At 44.1% G+C, this 17,233-nt stretch overlaps 1 long non-coding RNA gene across 3 annotated transcripts in view; it reads right to left on the minus strand.

Annotated features, from left to right (window-relative positions):
* The window catches only part of LOC308596143, a 76,945-nt gene that overhangs the window by 34,851 nt on the left and 24,861 nt on the right, over window positions 1–17,233 (minus strand). The window contains exons 3-4 of one of the 3 annotated variants that reach the window (XR_014012360.1): window positions 11,406–11,553; window positions 10,970–11,099 (exon numbers count right to left, since the gene is read on the minus strand). The exons of 1 other annotated variant lie outside the window; for it this stretch is intronic. This is a non-coding gene — a long non-coding RNA (uncharacterized lncRNA). Of the gene's footprint in view, window positions 1–10,969; window positions 11,100–11,405; window positions 11,554–14,732; window positions 17,216–17,233 lie in introns of those variants that run through there. One more of the 3 variants, XR_014012361.1, reaches the window with a different exon arrangement.

Genomic DNA, 17,233 nt, shown 5'->3' on the forward strand with positions numbered 1-17,233 from the left:
AATAAAAGCAGACCTGAAAAGCATTAGATGTAAGTAAATTATAAAAACACAGATAAAATAGAGTTTTGAAAACAAATATATGCAATTAAATTACATGCCTGGGTATTTTAGCAGGCATCAAAAGCAATACAATGAAGGCCTGATATTAACAGGCAGGCTGTTCCAGAGCATAGGTGCTGCCACACCAAACGGCCAATCTCTTGCAAGTTTAAAATGAGTATGACACGACAGTGCAAGTCCTGCAGACTGAGCCAGTTGTGTGAGCACATAGAGCGAAAATGGGTCTGGCTTGCCTTTGCAGATGTTACCATTTTGGTTCTGGTGGCATCGTTCTGACTCCATTGCTACAGCTATTGGGGATTATTAATAGGCTGTTATTGTATACAAGAGGCACTGGCATTTGTCATGAAATAAAAAGCTGCATAGCTTTCCCTATAAGAACAACATTGGAGCCAGAACCTGCCAGCGATGACAGCAGATGCCTGAGCATAAGGAGACAGTCAGCAAGTATTTGCGCATGTCAAGAGAGCGGGGTGTATGTGTGTGTGTGTGTGGTGGTCAGTGCCTTTGCATAAGCAAGAAAAAGCAGGAGTGGCCATTTGTGAAGGATTGGTTCGCTCATTTAGGGTCAGGTTTTACAAGCCACCCAACCGAGTAAGCCAAAAAGCAGCCCTGTTTTGCATTGGGACCACAATATGTGTGTGTGTTAGAGAGAGAGAAGGAAGGAAAGTGTGATGGCCTGGGATTCGGACTCAGAGGTTGAACCTGAGGAATCCCAGCCTGCACAGGAGTCCCCGCCTCCAGAACCAGCGGAGCTGGGGCCTGAGCCTGAAGGGTCCTCACCTGTGCTGGATCCTCAGGAGCAGACACCAGCTGAGTCTGCTCTGGCCCCTTGCCTGCAGGTGCTCCACTCTCAGCCCCGTCAGGGGAAGCTGAGGTTGCCTCTGGGTCCGGTAACCCTCCAGCCTCTCCTAGCCTGTTCCTGCCTGCACCCTGTCCTGCTTTTCTGCCAGAGTTCCTGACCCCACCCGACTCCCTGCCTTGGACCCAGCTACAGCTTTGACGGATAGCCTCCATACTGCACCATCGACCTCAGACTGGACTCGGACCTCACCTCTCGGTTAGCCCCCGGGACCAGCACAGAAAGGGAAATTCTTTGTCCCTACATCAATTCCCAGATGCAAGTCACCCCATCCTGAAGCCACTGGCGGAAGAAGAGGGGGGCAGGGGGAGCGCACCGCCCCCAGCACAATGATCCCTGTGTGGTGCCATCATGGCTGCCCCCCCGCACTGGGCACCACGCCCCCGCAGGCGGAGCACCACCCCCCCAGGACGTGTGCCAGCCACGCCCCCGCCTGCTCTCCACCCCCCCCGGTGCCGGAGCATGAAGTTCTGCCACTGCCTTAAGCTGCTGTTAACTGCAGCGGCAAAGACATACGGTCAGGAGTTCTTCATAGATAGCATAATACACTGAGAGCTGGTGGTAGTGGAAGGGGTCCCCTGCTCAGGATAATGCTACCACAGCAGGCCCATATCGGAACAGACAGTAAAGATAGTAAACTTTTGGTAATAATAATGACAACAGTTAAGTTTTAATGTAGCAAAATAATACCAGTCAGAATCATTTTTAAAAGTAGTTCATTTGTTTATTATACTATTTATATGCTAGCTTTGGGGACATCATGGCCAATCAAAGCAGAGTATTATAAAAGCACAATCAGTACCCATCATTTAGCACAGATAACGGCAGAACAGTAAAAATTATTGTAAAATATAGGCTAGTTAAAACAAATAAGGGAAACCAGTATAACTATTGGAACCATATTCCATCAAGTAGTTTCCTGGAACAGTTATTCCAATACAGTATGTAGGAAGGAAGAAAGAAATGGAAGACACATACTATGCTGTCCATGCAATAGCAACAAGGCTCCTCTTCATGTAAAAGTATTGTTATACAGTAAGTGTTTTTTTTGGGGGGGGGTCTGTCTGGATGATATCTGTGGGTGCCTTCCAGGCTTGTGATCCTGTACCCAGTGAGGTTAAGAAACTAGTGTAAGAGGCTGCTGAACCAGCCAGACAAGTTTCTTGGTAACTGGCCTTAGATGGCCAGTTAAGTCCCGCCATTTACATGTCCAAAGAGGTTGGACAGGAGTTGCCCTGTTGCTATAGAGACAAATTGGTGGACCTTTCCCCATTTCATGTGGCTGAATGCCATGTCATCCTAGGATGGAGAGCAATAGGTCCAAGAGGAGCTGTGTGGGTGTGAGTTTCAGCTGACACTGGAAGCTGGAGACACAGGATGGTCTTGCTCTATGCTGGACCCAGAGCTGAGACTCCTGAGAGATCTAGTGGGAGGCAAGATCTGTTGGAGTCTTAATACTGTGAGCCCTTCTGTCCTAGGCCCAGGTTGTATATAGGTGTAAATAAAATCACATATCCTATCACTGTCTCCATTGACCTTCATTGCAAGGAACCTGAACCCTGGATAAGCACAGGAACCTTGGAGTCTCTTGCACCACAGCAGGGTCTGTGAGAGGGTGGGATCCAGTTCAATGCACTGAATCCTTTATTGCTTTCCTTGTACTATCACTACAGGAGAGAGAAGCTGGGAGGTTGGGGAATGGCAAGTGATTGCAGGCAAATGTGGCAGTTTCAGGCTGCTGCCTGCACCCTGCCTGCCCACACAGAGAGGCTGGGCAGCCTCTGCTGTAAATTCTATAAATACCTTTGAACATAAAGCCAGTGGAAATCTTTTTGCGAAGTTAAACATCTGTAAATGATCAACTTACATTTTCAAGATTATCTGGAGGTTACAGTTCTTTAAAATCTCTTTGGAAGGGAGTCGCAGGCTCAATCGCTAAGCCCGTAACAAGCTTTTGCTGGAATATACTAGCATGGGGTGGCTTGCGGGGATGAAGGCAGACATTAATGGACATGAGGTTGGCAGTTAAGAATTAACTGGAAAGTAGCCAGGTTTGGTGGCACTGGAAATAAGACAGCAGTGTAGTGACTATCATTCGATACACAAATATGAGAAAAGTCTCAAACAGTAGTTGCTAGAATCCAGGGCAGACCAGCACTAGAGGCAGATTTAGGGCAGTGGTACGGTTGCACCAGGTGGGCAGCCAAGGAGGCCACCTTCTCAAAGCCTGGTAAGCCCTTCCCCGGCTTTGGGAAGGAGACATGAGGGCTTTGACAGGGTCCTAGAGTCCTTCCACCTCCTTCTCAAAGCCTGGTAAGTGCTTACCCAACTTTGGGAAGGAGGTGGAAGGGCTCTAGGACCCTGCCAGAGCCTCACGAGGGCTCAGGGGAGGACATCAAATGGCCAGGCGGCTTATTACCAAAGTTTGCCCTGCCACCACAGTGCTGTGGTGCTGTGAAGCTGTCCTCCTGACACTGTCTGAACAGTGCAGGGGCTTGGAAGAGGCAAGGTCAAGGTAGGCGCATTGACGGGAGTGTTGAATTGTCACTAGTGGTTTGCCCACACAGCTCCAACCTCATTGCCACTCTGCCCCACATGTACACCATCCAGGCACGTTTGCTTTGATTCAGTGGTAAAGAGCTGGTTTCCCTGGGGGAAAGCAGTGGGACAAGTGAAAGTGTGGGCAAGCCCTGTGTCAGGAAGAGGGTGGCTTCTCAGCACCACCTCCCTAGCCTGGCCACTCTTATTAGGTCAACGTTCAGCCTGCATGCACACTACCCAAGTTTACAAAACAAGCCAGAACACATAAATAAAATACAGCAAATAATGCACAAAAAGAGTGAAAACACTGATTGCATTTCATTCCCATGCACTCCCCAGTGCCCAAGAGCATGGATTTTCTAGATGGACATAAGCATATATGTACACATAAATCCAGACCCAGATGTGTATAGGTCATGCGTACCTGTGTACTGCCCTGGCAACTCCACATCACGCGGGTTTATCCAAAATAATTTGTGAAGCTATCAGAGCTTTCATACTTGATTCCAAGTGTTTCTGTGGAGTTGTGGGATAAATAGGATGCACATGCTGGAAAAGGGCATTGAGTCCATTTCTCTGAGCCCAAGTAGGGTCCCTCGGTGGTGGAGCATGAGACACCAGTTCAATTCAGTTTTGCAGGCAAACACCATTGAGAAATAGCCTTCCCGATGGTTAACTATATACATAGGCGCCGACTCCATGGGGCCTGAGGGGGCTCGAGCCCCCTCAAAAATTTTTTTTGGGGGGCTCAGCCCCCCCCAATAATCTCGGGCGCCCTTCCAGCAGAGCGCCGCCGCCGTCCCCCGCCTCCTCCCCACCTGCTCCTTCGCCAGCCAGCCAGCCGCGCGCCCTAATCGGAGAGCCCCGGCCGTCCCCCGCGAGATTAGGGAATCCCCGGGGGCGGGGGCTCCTGCCTCGCTGCTTCGCAGCACCACCGCCACTGCCAAGGCACTGCCGGAAATCCCGCGAGAACAGGGGAATCCCGACTGGCCACACCTCCCAGCCAGCCAATCGGCTGGCTGGGGGGGCGTGGCTTGCCCTATTTAGGGCCGGAGCCACTTTATTTGCATATTCATGAGCTTATTTATTATTCATGAGCTTTCCCGCCCCCCCCCAATATTTTTTATAAGTCCGCGTCCCTGACTATATATGCACAGGTCATCTCCACCAGGAGCTGTGCTTTCAGTCCTGTGGATCTAATTCTGTAGAATTCCCTGTTGGAACTTCTGGTACTTGGTAAAGACTTAAAAAATCCCCCAAAATAAAACAGCAGCAGGCATTTTCGGTATGTTTTCCCCACCCTAATTAATTTTAACTGACTTTACGCTATAGCCCTCCTGTATTCCTAGTGTATACGGCTTAATGCTTGAGGTATTAAGCAGCACCTGATTTTTAAAACTAAATAACTGTTGGCATAACTGAGTGGTTATATATTGTTCTTGATGAGAACAACAACAACAAATTAAATGCCTTAAAATAAAAGGGATATAAGAAGGCAGATAGTGCTGTATTGGCATGGACACGGTTTCCTTCTGAAACTCAGCTCAAAGCTTGGGAAAAAGAAAACGTGTAAACTTTAGGATGGAAGGAATCTTGTGACTTGAGTTTCCCAGCTTTATTTATTTTTCTATTTCAGGATCTTTTGTTTTGTAGATTTTGGACAGGATCCAGAATAGAAATCCTAGAATACCAATGCATCTTTTTTTTGTATGTGTTGCATATCTGCCAGATGCAAAACAGGAAGCAGAAGGTGGTGTGAACCTTTAGTAAAGCTTGATTTCACAAATTCCCCAGGAATTTCAGATCCTTGACAGATTTCACCCATTACTAATACTTGCTTAATTATACAACATTCAGATAGGATAGAATAAGACCATTAAAACAATCTACCCAATTTAGTGAGATTAAGTCTGCAATCTTACACAATTCTCTGATTTTGGAGTAAGTGCCATTGAATTCCGTGTGATTTATTTCTAAGTTAGTGCGCACAGCATGGCATTATAAGGGTGTGACAAATCTATTTTCTATTATAGTAGCTACCAGGCTCCTCTTGGCTTTAAATTTCCCAGATTGCACTTTTGAAGAGAAACATCACCTTGACCGACAATTGAAGAACAAGTCATTGAAAGTTAATTAAATTGAAAAGCTCTGAAGAAATCTTCTGAAAAGCTCAGTTGAGGTGTTAGGTCAGTTGAGGTGTTAGGTTTCATGTAATACGTTATAATACAGTGGTACCTTGGAAGTTGAATGGAATCCGTTCCGAAAGCTCCTGCAGCCAATTGGAAGCCGTGATGGATGTTTGGGTTCCAAAGAACGTTCAGAAACCGGAACAATCACTTCTGGGTTTGCAACGTTCGGGAGCCAAAACATTTGACTGGCAAGGCGTTTGACTTCCAAGGTACGAATGTACTAGGTTTCTCAGTGAGAGCAAGCGTGGTGTATTGGTCAGAGTGTTGGACTAAGGCCTGGGAGATGGAGGTTCCAGTCCCCACTCAGTCATGAGACTCACTGGATGGCCTGAGCCAGTCACTGTCTCTCAGCTGAACCTACATCACAGGGGTTGTTGTGAGGATAAAATGGGGACAGGAAGAACCACATGTGCCACCCTGAATACCTTGGAAAATAAGGTAAGGACAATAAAAACATATACATAAATGAAGACTAAAGCATTTCATAAGCACATAGGGCAGTCTTTCCCGACCTGGTGCCCTCTAGCTGTTTTGGACTACAACTTCCTATCAGCCCCGGCCAGCATGGTTGTACTGAATGGGACTGATGGGAATTGCAGTCCAAACATCTGAAACACATCATGTTAGGGGAACATCATATGAAACTGCCTCATACTGGATCGGACCATTGGTTCCATCTAGCTCACCACTGCTGACAATGGCTGACAGTGGCTCTCCAAAGTTTTAGGCAGAGGACCCCCTCTGTTGCCCTTCCTGGGGATGTTGGAGAATTCCAACATGGACTCTTCTGCATGCAAAGTACCGGTAGATGCTCTGCCACTGAGCTGCAACAATTCTCCAAAGATTGGTGAATGGTGATATAGGACCTAATAATCAACCCCAGCACTGAGGTGCCTTGAAAATGTGGATCTTGGAGTATAATATCACTTGTTCTTAGCTATGATAACTAGATTGTTTTGAGAGGCAGTATGCCAAAGGTCAATAGGCAGTGGTTCTCTAATCAGTCGTAGAGATATGGCAGTGTTGCCTCCTTGCATGGTGTTCTCTTTTTAAACTCGAGCCCACAGCAAACCAAGTGGTGACCTTGAAAAATGTCAGGCAGGGAGTCAGTCTGCTACCAAGGGAACTGCAACAGCCACACTAGCCAAGGAGACCTCCATGCAGATGATACCCAACCAGCAATTCCCTGGGCACATCTAGACTGTTGCTTTTTGGGTGGGATTCAATCATAAACCAGCAAATTCTGGTTACACGGTTATAGTTGACTGGGAGCTCTTGTAGATCTAATTGGAAAGCGATGGAGAAATGCACTGGAAAATGTGGGGGAACATTTGCTTGATGCAATGTTGTCTAGCTCTAGCCTCCCCATAAACAAGAATGAATGCTCATTAAATAGTCTACATTATCTAATCTCCCTGGAAACGTATCTGGATGACTGTTCAATAAACAGATCATCTGGAAGCAGCCCTTGCTGAAGCTTCTGAGTCAGCCATGCTCAGTGAATGGAGAAACTATGGGACCTGTGTTTGCAGATTACAGGTGTTTCCCCTCCTATCCACTGTGTCATGAATCCCAAGATGACTTGTTGGAAGGACTGGTCAAAGGGTGAAGAGTCGAAGAGTCTGGAGAATGCTAAGCTTGATGCTGGGGAGGGGCCAACTAACTTAGAATCATAGAATCATAGAGTTGGAAGAGACCACAAGGGCCATCGAGTCCAACTCCCTGCCAAGCAGGAAACACCATCAGAGCACTCCTGACATATGGTTGTCAAGCCTCTGCTTAAAGACCTCCAAAGTAGGAGACTCCACCACACTCCTTGGCAGCAAATTCCACTGTCGAACAGCTCTTACTGTCAGGAAGTTCTTCCTAATGTTTAGGTGGAATCTTCTTTCTTGTAGTTTGGATCCATTGCTCCGTGTCCGCTTCTCTGGAGCAGCAGAAAACAACCTTTCTCCCTCCTCTATATGACACCATTTTATATATTTGAACATGGCTATCATATCACCCCTTAACCTCCTCTTCTCCAGGCTAAACATGCCCAGCTCCCTTAGCCGTTCCTCATAAGGCATCGTTTCCAGGCCTTTGACCATTTTGGTTGCCCTCCTCTGGACAGCTCTGGAACCTGGCAGGTGTTCCCTCCATGCAGGTGCTGGGTGTCTCTGCAGAAGATGGAAAACTACATAAACCAGTCCCTGCCTTGCCTCCTGCAAGAGGGATGTCCCCGGCAACTGGGGAGGTGGACAAATAGTTGGCTGGGCAGACCCACCTTCTGTCTCTAAGGACACACCTGGGACTGGATGGTTGAGGGGGCGTCAATCACTGCCCTGCATCCACCACTTAAGGTGGGTACCTTACTCTGCCTAATGTTAAGGATGGCACTGCTTCTCTTGTAATTCAGTTGCTCCAGTGCTTAAACATAAACTGTGACGTGTGCACACAAAAGCTATATAGCATTCTAGCCTTACATAGAAGATCCCAAGACACTAAGTGCCTAGCTTGGAAGTTTCAATGGTGTCCATTAAATTCTGTCCCCAGCCAAGAGCCACATTATTCTAATGTCAGGATTTGAAGGTAGGATAGGAAGAAAAAATAAATGAAAATTAAGAATAGAAGACAAAAAGAAATCTGCTGGTTGTAGCTGAAAATGGAACTTTACTCAATAGCCTTTTCCTTAACTTTTCCACTGTAAGGGATTTATAATTACCATGTCTTGTTATGATATCCTATAATCCAGACATGATTGTTAAAATTACAGCATCCTTTGCAATTTTGTACATTAAAGTAGGAAACAGCTAGCATTATCTTCTTGGAAACCTCAAACAATATAATTTTAGGGACTAGCAACTTTGTTGCAGTGCCAGCAGCTTTAAAACCGCAAGGTCACGGAGGTCAAAATTAAATTCACTTATGCAGTATTTTGAATCTAAAAATCAATTTTAAACTCCATCGTCATCATGATTATCATCCATATTTGATCTACATTTTTCCTTTGGCCATCAAAGATTATCCATATAATCCATCAAGCCCAATGTTTTAATGTTCATACCAAAGGGTTGTGAAGTGAATCTGTAAGCGGGCATATACTGAAATGTTACATCAGGGATGGGGAACATGTGGTCCTCCAGATGTTGCTGGATTCCACCTCCCATCATCCTTGCTCAGTGCTCATGTTGGCTGCGTCTGCTAGGAATTGGATTCCAACAACATCGGGAGGGTCACAGGCTCCCATGACACCACCCCAGTGTTACACTGAAGTAGCTTATTCATGTAAGTATTTATATTTTTTCTCATAGCATGGATTCTTTTATTGTTCTTATTGAGTGCTTAAATTATTATTTGATAAGAGTAATGTTAGTTGAAGTTATGAAATATGTTTATTTAAGTAAATGTATATATTACCAAAACACCAACATACATATGGCTGTATTTTTTTTTAGGAAGGACAGTTAAGTACACCAAGTGTATACTTCCTGAAAAGGTTAATCTCTCATTTTTCTGCTCTTTTTATTTACTTATTTAACAATAAAATATAAGAAAACCCAAGCCATAGCACCATCTCTTACAGTCCATCACACATATAAGGTCACAAAAAACAGAGATAAAAATTATTATGTCTCTTTCTCTTTTTATCCCAAGATGAAAAAGGTTTATCTTTAAAGTTTTCTTTTTAATTATTTGGAAATTCAAAATGTTGAATAGTTCCTGTTACAGTAAGAGCAGAGACAACATACCTCAAAACAAACAGTTAAATTTCCATCAGCATTTATTTTTTATTGTGAAACGTAAGTTTTCACATTTTCAAGATACAAACATAGACCCATTGGGTTAATGCAATTTATTATTATCAAAATAAGAACAATTTTAACATCCAGATTAATGATGAATTAACGTCATAAATTTCTTACATCACCACAAAGTCAATACCATGGCCCTCATTATCTCTCTGTCTCTCTCTCCATACCTGCACATATATGCAAACTACATTGTGGAGAATTCAGATTTAAAAACGCATTGATTTCAACTGACTAATATATCCTTCTCCAAGCTGGTGCTTTCCATAGGTTGTTCACCATAACTCCCATGGCCAGGTTATGATGGGAATTATAGCCCAACAATATATTTCTTTATTACATTGATTACATTCTTTGCTAAGGTGCTCAGTACAATTTTTTTTAAAAAAAAACATTTAAAAACACATTAGAACATTAGAAACATCTTTAAAACATGCAGATCAGAGGGCACTAGGTTGGGGAAGACTGGAGTGATGTCAGCTTAATTTACTTGTGTTCCTTATTAGCAGGAGAAAATGTTTTCTCTCAATATAGCTCTGCCTGAGTATGCAGTTGGTGGGATGTTTGTCAATGAACTGCTCTCCCTGTTTTTCTGGGTATTAGATTGGAACCATTAGGTGAGTGAGTCGCTCAGAAGAACTCATTTTTCTTAGTATTCTGTTTGGTATGTTTGGGCAGTGAAAAGGGGAAGACTGGGGGTGCCAGTAATTTCGCAGTATTTTCAGTGGATCAATAAAAGGTGGTTATGACCTTAAAGTCTGTTCCCTTTGCTTGTACTAGCTTCTGGGATGCTGTAGGAGGGGATTGATTTACACAAGTTATATAATTCAGCTCTTCTGAGTAGAATTCCTTCAGCGATGCAGAAGCCAAAACTGACACCTGGCCACGTGGGCCCATCATGTAACCCACACTAACTTGTCATGAGACCAATCTGTAAAAAATAGATCACTGGTGTAAACTTACACTAGAGTGAGCTCTGCAGAGCTTGTGTGACATGCTCTGAAGTCACCCATTATTTTCAGAACTCTTTTCTAAGTTGGCCTCAATGAACTTTCAAAAGTAGGTTTAGGTTACATTACTGGCTTTACAGCAAGACATACTATTTTGAAGTATGCTCTTTCATTTTTGCTTGCTTTTTGTACAGTCTTGTGTGTTAGGTGGTGCAAGATAGACTAGTAGAGGAAAAAGAAATCAAAGGTCCTTTAGCTGCCTTGCAATGTGTCCTCTTCCACTCCAAGGTTTTGTGGGTGTCTTGTGAAATGCCCAGGCTCAGCTTGCTCTGACTTATTTTATTTATTTAGAAACACATATGAACCTTTTAATACTTGCAAAATCTAAGCAGGGTACAACATACAAACAATAAACAGTAGAAGTAGAAGAAAAATGCAGCATAAAACCAGTAAAAGCATACAAAAACAAACAGGGAATTCAGGGAATTCAAACAAGTAAATAATAAAAAGGGTGCCTTTAGACTGAAGACATCTGACGCAACTGATGGTTTCACAAATGGCAAAATGAAGTGCTTTCCAGAGTTCAGAGAGAATAGCAGAAAACGTCAATTTTCAGGTCATTGCCCTTGTGATATTCAGTAGGCAATGTACAGCGCATGTGGAATTTCCTGTAAGCGATCTTGCAGGTGTATACAGGAGCAGATGACTTTTCAGGCTACAGTGGTGCCTCGCAAGACGAAATTAATCCGTTCCGCGAGTCTCTTTGTCTTGCGGTTTTTTCGTCTTGCGAAGCACGGCTATTAGCGGCTTAGCGGCTATTAACGGCTTAGCGGCTATTAACGGTTTAGCGGCTATTAACGGCTTAGCGGCTTTAAGAAAAAGGAAACAAACTCGCAAGAACTCGCAAGACGTTTCGTCTTGCGAAGCAAGCCCATAGGGAAATTTGTCTTGTGGAACGACTCAAAAAACGGAAAACTCTTTCGTCTTGCGTGTTTTTCGTCTTGCGAGGTACCACTGTACTAAGTGAATGAAAGCATTCCCTTATATTGCAGACCCTTATCTGTTTGCTCACATATTGTGAGCTACAGAAATACTGAATTAGTCCTGTTTACCAGTCTCCCATTATGTTGCATGAAGTTTCAGATGGAGACATCTAGTGGCTATAATACACAAGACACCTGGATTACACCAAAGACTTAAGTCTAGAACCCAGATCTAGAAAGGTGAATCCTCCACACTCCTCCATGAGAAAATGTTGCCAATTTTATTTGAAAATCATTTAATTTCCCTCAGAATTCCTACATTTTATCTGTATAATATTATCTAAATGCAATGTTAAACGCTAATTTATTTGGCAGTGCTATATTGGGATTTGTGGGGGATTGGTCTGGATGTCATCTTTGGGGTCCTCTCCCTGCCTATGATTTTATATCTGTAAGATGAGATGCTCTAGAGCAGTGTTTCCCAACCTTTTTTGGGCAAAGGCACACTTGTTTGATGAAAAAAATCTCGAGGCACACCACCATTACAGCCCCGTGACGTCAGCGCGCAGCGTCACGCCGGGAGGGACGCACGAAAGTGTAAGTTTCAATTTTTTCCCCTCCCCCTTGCCGGGGAACCTCCAAGCTTTGGGGGTGGGGGGGGGAGGAGGCAGCAAAGCGAGGCAGGAAGGAGAGCGCGGCTTGGCTGGGTGAGCTTTGGCAGGGGCAGGGAATGAGAGCCGCGAGGCGGGCGCTGCGGATGGAGGCGCTGCCCGCCGAGCTCGCAGGCAGCCAGGCAGGCAGACGGCGAGAGCCCCGCGCTGGGCGGCCTCTCCTCGCCGCCGCCGCCCCGCCTCTCGCCGCCCGACTCGCCCGCCTCCCTCCAGGCAACATCTCGCGGCACACCAGGCAACATCTCGCGGCACACTAGTGTGCCGCGGAACAGTGGTTGGGAAACACTGCTCTAGAGAAGGAGACTGCTAAATGAATAGCTCTAATCAAGTTTGTGAAGTGTCTCTTTGCATATCCAAAGAGTACAGAACTACAGTGCCACAGAAACTATTTAATTAATTAATTTGTCAGTTTCTCTATCTTGCCCTCAGGTCCAGGAAACTTGTGGTCCTTCAGATGTTGTTGGACTCCAGCTATCAGCTTGACCAGTGGTCAGGGATGATGAGAGTTGAAGACCAACAATACCTAGAAGACTACAAGAATGACTAATCCTGTACTAGCTGAAGATAGGCAGGCCTTCTGCCCCCTGCCCAGCCGAGCTGGAAGTGATGCCATTGTTGAGCGTAAGAGAACAATACAAGTGAGACTATTCTAACTTGGCAGCTGGAGCTGGTAACACAGAGATTCTGTGAGATTCCAGCACTATGGAACTGAGAGGCTCTCCACTCTGCTGTGAAACATAGTGGGTAGGGATGAACGGATCTGTCTATTTCACTCTTAGTTTCTCATTTCTCCAATATTCAGTTCTCCACGTTTTCTGCACAGATTTGCTTAAAAAAATCCTCATGAAAATTCAACAGCATTTTTTTGCAAGCAATATTCCTTAATATGCACACTTTATGTCCATTTATTCCAATATACACATTTTTGTAAACATTGTTTGGCTAGAGAACTACACCACAAAATCCAGAGAAGTCCTCATATAGTCTTTAAAAGTGTGAATTTGTTAGGTTCAATACTAAATGTGAACTGAATGAAATTTCTCCCCCATCCCTACTAAAGAGGGGCCAGTATGTATTCAGGTGTTAATGTTGTCAGCTCTTCCTTTATATGCTCAGGCTGTATATACCTACATGTAGATATATCACAAAGACATCACAGTCTCAAGTGACCTCAATTCTAGGGAAACCAAACCCAGGTATGCACCGGCATCACCACTCTGGTGGCAATAATAAAATGCAGTGATATAGTTGCAGGGTTTTCATCTCCTGAGTTTTCTGCAGGCTTTGGGGTTTAGTGTTCCTAAAACCCCCATCAAGAGAGAGAGAAACTCAACTCTCTAAACAGCAATCAAATATTACTTGGTGACTTTACACATTTGGGCTTATTTTGTCCCTGCCTGGTTCTTCCAGCCTCCCCCCCCCCCCGCCCAAGCTGAATGTACAAAACAGGCAAGGTGTGTCTTAATAACACACTTTGCACTTCTGCTTAAAAGGCGTGAAAGTGTGACTGCAATGAGCTGAAAGCCTGAAAGAAATGTGCAGAGTTTTTCTTTGCATAGAAGCATAGTATTTAAAAAATAACAATAAAGTGATATGCTGTGATTTGGGTTGATTTGGGGAGCTGGTGTGAAACTTGCTACAGAACTAAACAGGGAAATGAAGTGACTTGAGTGATTCATGAAGTGATTCTTGAGTGATCATACCATAAACTGGGTAATCCGAGAATCTGTTAATTATTATCAAGCTCTGATCATGACATTTAATAGGTTAGATGCAGCCATAAAAGAAGGATTTATGCTGTCCCTCACTAAAATGTGGACTGAGACCAAGATAACAAACAGCCAAGGTTGTCTGACATATAAAGCGACTTCTTTCCCTGTCATTCAAAACAAAAGCACACACTCGCAGGTTTGTTGTAAACCTGTCTATACACATGATGATAGCACAGAGTGGGTGTTGTGCTCCACTCTCCTCTGTTCTGTACTGTACTGGAAGCTGGATTTGTTCATTTCTGTTGTCTCTCCTGAGCATGTTTAGGATCAGAGACGAGAAATAGATGTTTGAGGAGCAGAAAAAATGGTTATCCCATTGTAGTCTTTCTCATCAGTGGCATAGTGTAGGTTGGCAGCACGCAGGGCCGTTTGGAGGGGGTGGGTGGAAGGGAGGGAAATGAAAGGAGTATGCATGCACATTCAACTGCCTAATGGCGTCTGCATCACCCAGGAGATTGCAGCCACAGAGATCAGAAAAGTTGTTTCTTTGTCTGGAGAGGTCACTTCCTGGTTTGTATGGAGAAGCCAGTGGTAGAAGCATGCAGCTGTATTGAGGCAGCACCAGGTGTTGAACTTTTGCACCCCTTACAATTCTGTGCCTGGAACAACTGCCCTTGTTGCCCTCCCCACGCTACACCACCAGTTTCTCATGTCATAATCTAGAGAATGATGCTGCTTTGCCTTTTCTTCAAGACCACTCACACATTCTGTTAATTATTGATTATTACATTTCTATCCCACCTTTCCTCCAAGGAGCTCAGATTGGTAAACAATTTTATCTTCACACCAATGCTCTGAGGTGGGTTGGGTTGATGGACTGTGAGTGGCCCAAGGTCACTTAGCGAACTTCATGGCTACCTGGGCATTTGAAACCTTGTCTGCCAGGTCCCGCTGTACCACACCGGCTGCATTGTACTGCATAGGCATACAAAGCTAGTATGGAGACCTAGATTCATATGTATGAAGCTATGCTTCCTTGTTAGCTGTGCTTTCGTAATCACACATTTTATAATCTGCTTTTCAGTAATGTTTCTCAGAACATAGCACAAAAAAGGACAAAAACCATATTTAAGAACATAATTCATTTAATAAATGCAGTAGTAAAAATATGTGTACTCTAAGAGTCTCTTAAGATTATTAAAGGTCAAATACAAGCCTAAAAGGAAAGCTTTTAATTTCTCTCTTGAGGAAGCTCTCAGAACTGGCAGATCTCTGTAGCAACAGCCTGGCTGGTCAGCATGGGCCATTACCAGGAAACAGCTATTAATAGTTGAGGGCAATTATACCTGTCTTGGCCATAAAACCTGGAGTGAGTCTTTACTACTGAACCTGACCCAATGGGGAAATGGTAAGAAGGCATTGTAAAGCCAAACCATAACTTTGTGCAACCAAATAAGCATGCCAGCACCTGGAGAGAACCCAGCTGCTTTGTTGCTCCCACTTGTTTGGCTGATGCACTGTATCACCCAAACCCAAGATCGTGGTTTAGCTCTCTCAGATGATCCGCAATCCGTAAATCATGGGACAAATCTTGGTAACTACTTGTGGTTAGTCTGCCGAGAGCTAAACCATGAGCTCATGTCCAGATGACTATGGTTTAGCTCAGCATTGCACAGCAACAATATAACCAGGGAGGAGCAAAGTGGTTGGGGTCTCCTCTCTGGCAGCCTGCAAGCCCATATACTCATGCTAGGTTTGGCTTAGTATGATGTGCGATCCAGGCCAAGAAAGTGTTAACTAACACTTCCCATCTCTCAATGAAAGTCTTATGATATGCCCCACCCTAATCACTTTTATTGGGTTAGAACTGAGTCAACTGATGTAGCTCATTCACCCAAGAGTCCTCAAGGCCGACTTTTATTGCAGGTCTATTCTGCAGCATGTTGTTTACACAATAATAGTGCAATAGTGGTGGATTTAGTCTGCTTTAGTTTGTTTTGCAATGCTCCTCCAGTGCTATCACATAATTGCTGTCTGGATGGGCTACGGCATAACAGAAGTGGGACAAAAATAAACCAGAACATTTGTGGTATAAAAAGTTATGGGATTTCAACAGGAAGTTATGGGCTATGCATTGACTGGAAGTGAAGCAATATGACTGCTCCAAAACTTTTGCAGGTGCAAATAGTATTGAAACTGGGGTTGTGTGTGACTGCCCCAACAACATCAAGAGAACAAATCATCATGAATGTGCAATAAAAAGTATGTCTCCAGGGGCTACTAATCTCAATGTATGAGCCACAAATAATAAAGGGCAAGCAATAAATGGCAAAGGGAAACCTGTTCCCACACCACTCAATGGCCCATGAGCTAGGCTCATTAAATGCACACAAACACTAGGCAATTCTTTATGATAAGTAGTCCAAAAGACACCCACACCACTTGACATCCCAAAGGGACCATCCTGTTTAGTAGTGACCCTTTCAGTGGTTTGCCTTTGGCAAAACAAAAACCCCAAATCCTTCCCTACCGCCCAGCAAAGCTCCACTAATGAGTCAGGTTGAACATAGCCCTAGCCAAAGCATAGGCAGTGCCTATTAGGCACTCATTGGCTGCTTGTGGGCAGGTAGAAACAGAAGGAATGGAGACAAGGTGGAAACAGTGCATTTCTTCACCTATTGCTGTGAATGTATGATCTAATAAAAAGCCTGAGAAATCTGTGCAACCTGTTTAATGGAACATGTTTCATGAAAATTAACCCCTTTCTCTCTAGAATGGTTGAATGATTGAGTATATGCATCTTTTAAAGTGATAGAATTACAGATAGAAATCACTATAAAGGAATATACAATCTACAATAAATGTTCCAGTTAGTTATAAAAGGAGTCTGCTTTATTAGCAGGGAAAACACCGTATGGTGCTTTATTCATAATGCATATTAACAAAACCAGTCAGAAGCATATGTATCTTCTAATCATGGCTTCACACTTACAGGAACGATGAATTCCAATTTGTTTACTGCATATCTGCATGGTGAGCATTGTAAAATATGGATAAAGAGATGGATATCTGAAACGTGTGATTAAATGTATCTGTGAGCTGTGAATGGCCAAGGCTCTTGGGTACATTTTTAAAGCCACAAACTGGTGTTTGCCATGCAGACGTGTGGTGGATGAATGAGAGCCTCTCATTCTAATAATGCACATAGGGGCCATGGGGCTGTTCCTTCTAAGTGCCAACTTCAAAAATAGAAGAATTGGTCCTCTCTTTCGTATGTACACAAATGCTTTCAGCACTCTGTAAACACAGGAATGGGATGATGACACTGAAGCGTTGCTTGAGAAGCTTGCCCTCTGGTGAAATCACTGATAGCCTAGATAGGTGTGGGCCATGCTTTGGAAGTCCAAACCTCAAGCCATAAAATGTATGCAGTCATCAAACTTTGGCACAGATAATCTGCGGAAACAGAAAGAG

Source organism: Podarcis bocagei (assembly GCF_964188305.1).
Source record: "Podarcis bocagei genome assembly, chromosome: 10".
NCBI lineage: Eukaryota > Metazoa > Chordata > Lepidosauria > Squamata > Lacertidae > Podarcis > Podarcis bocagei.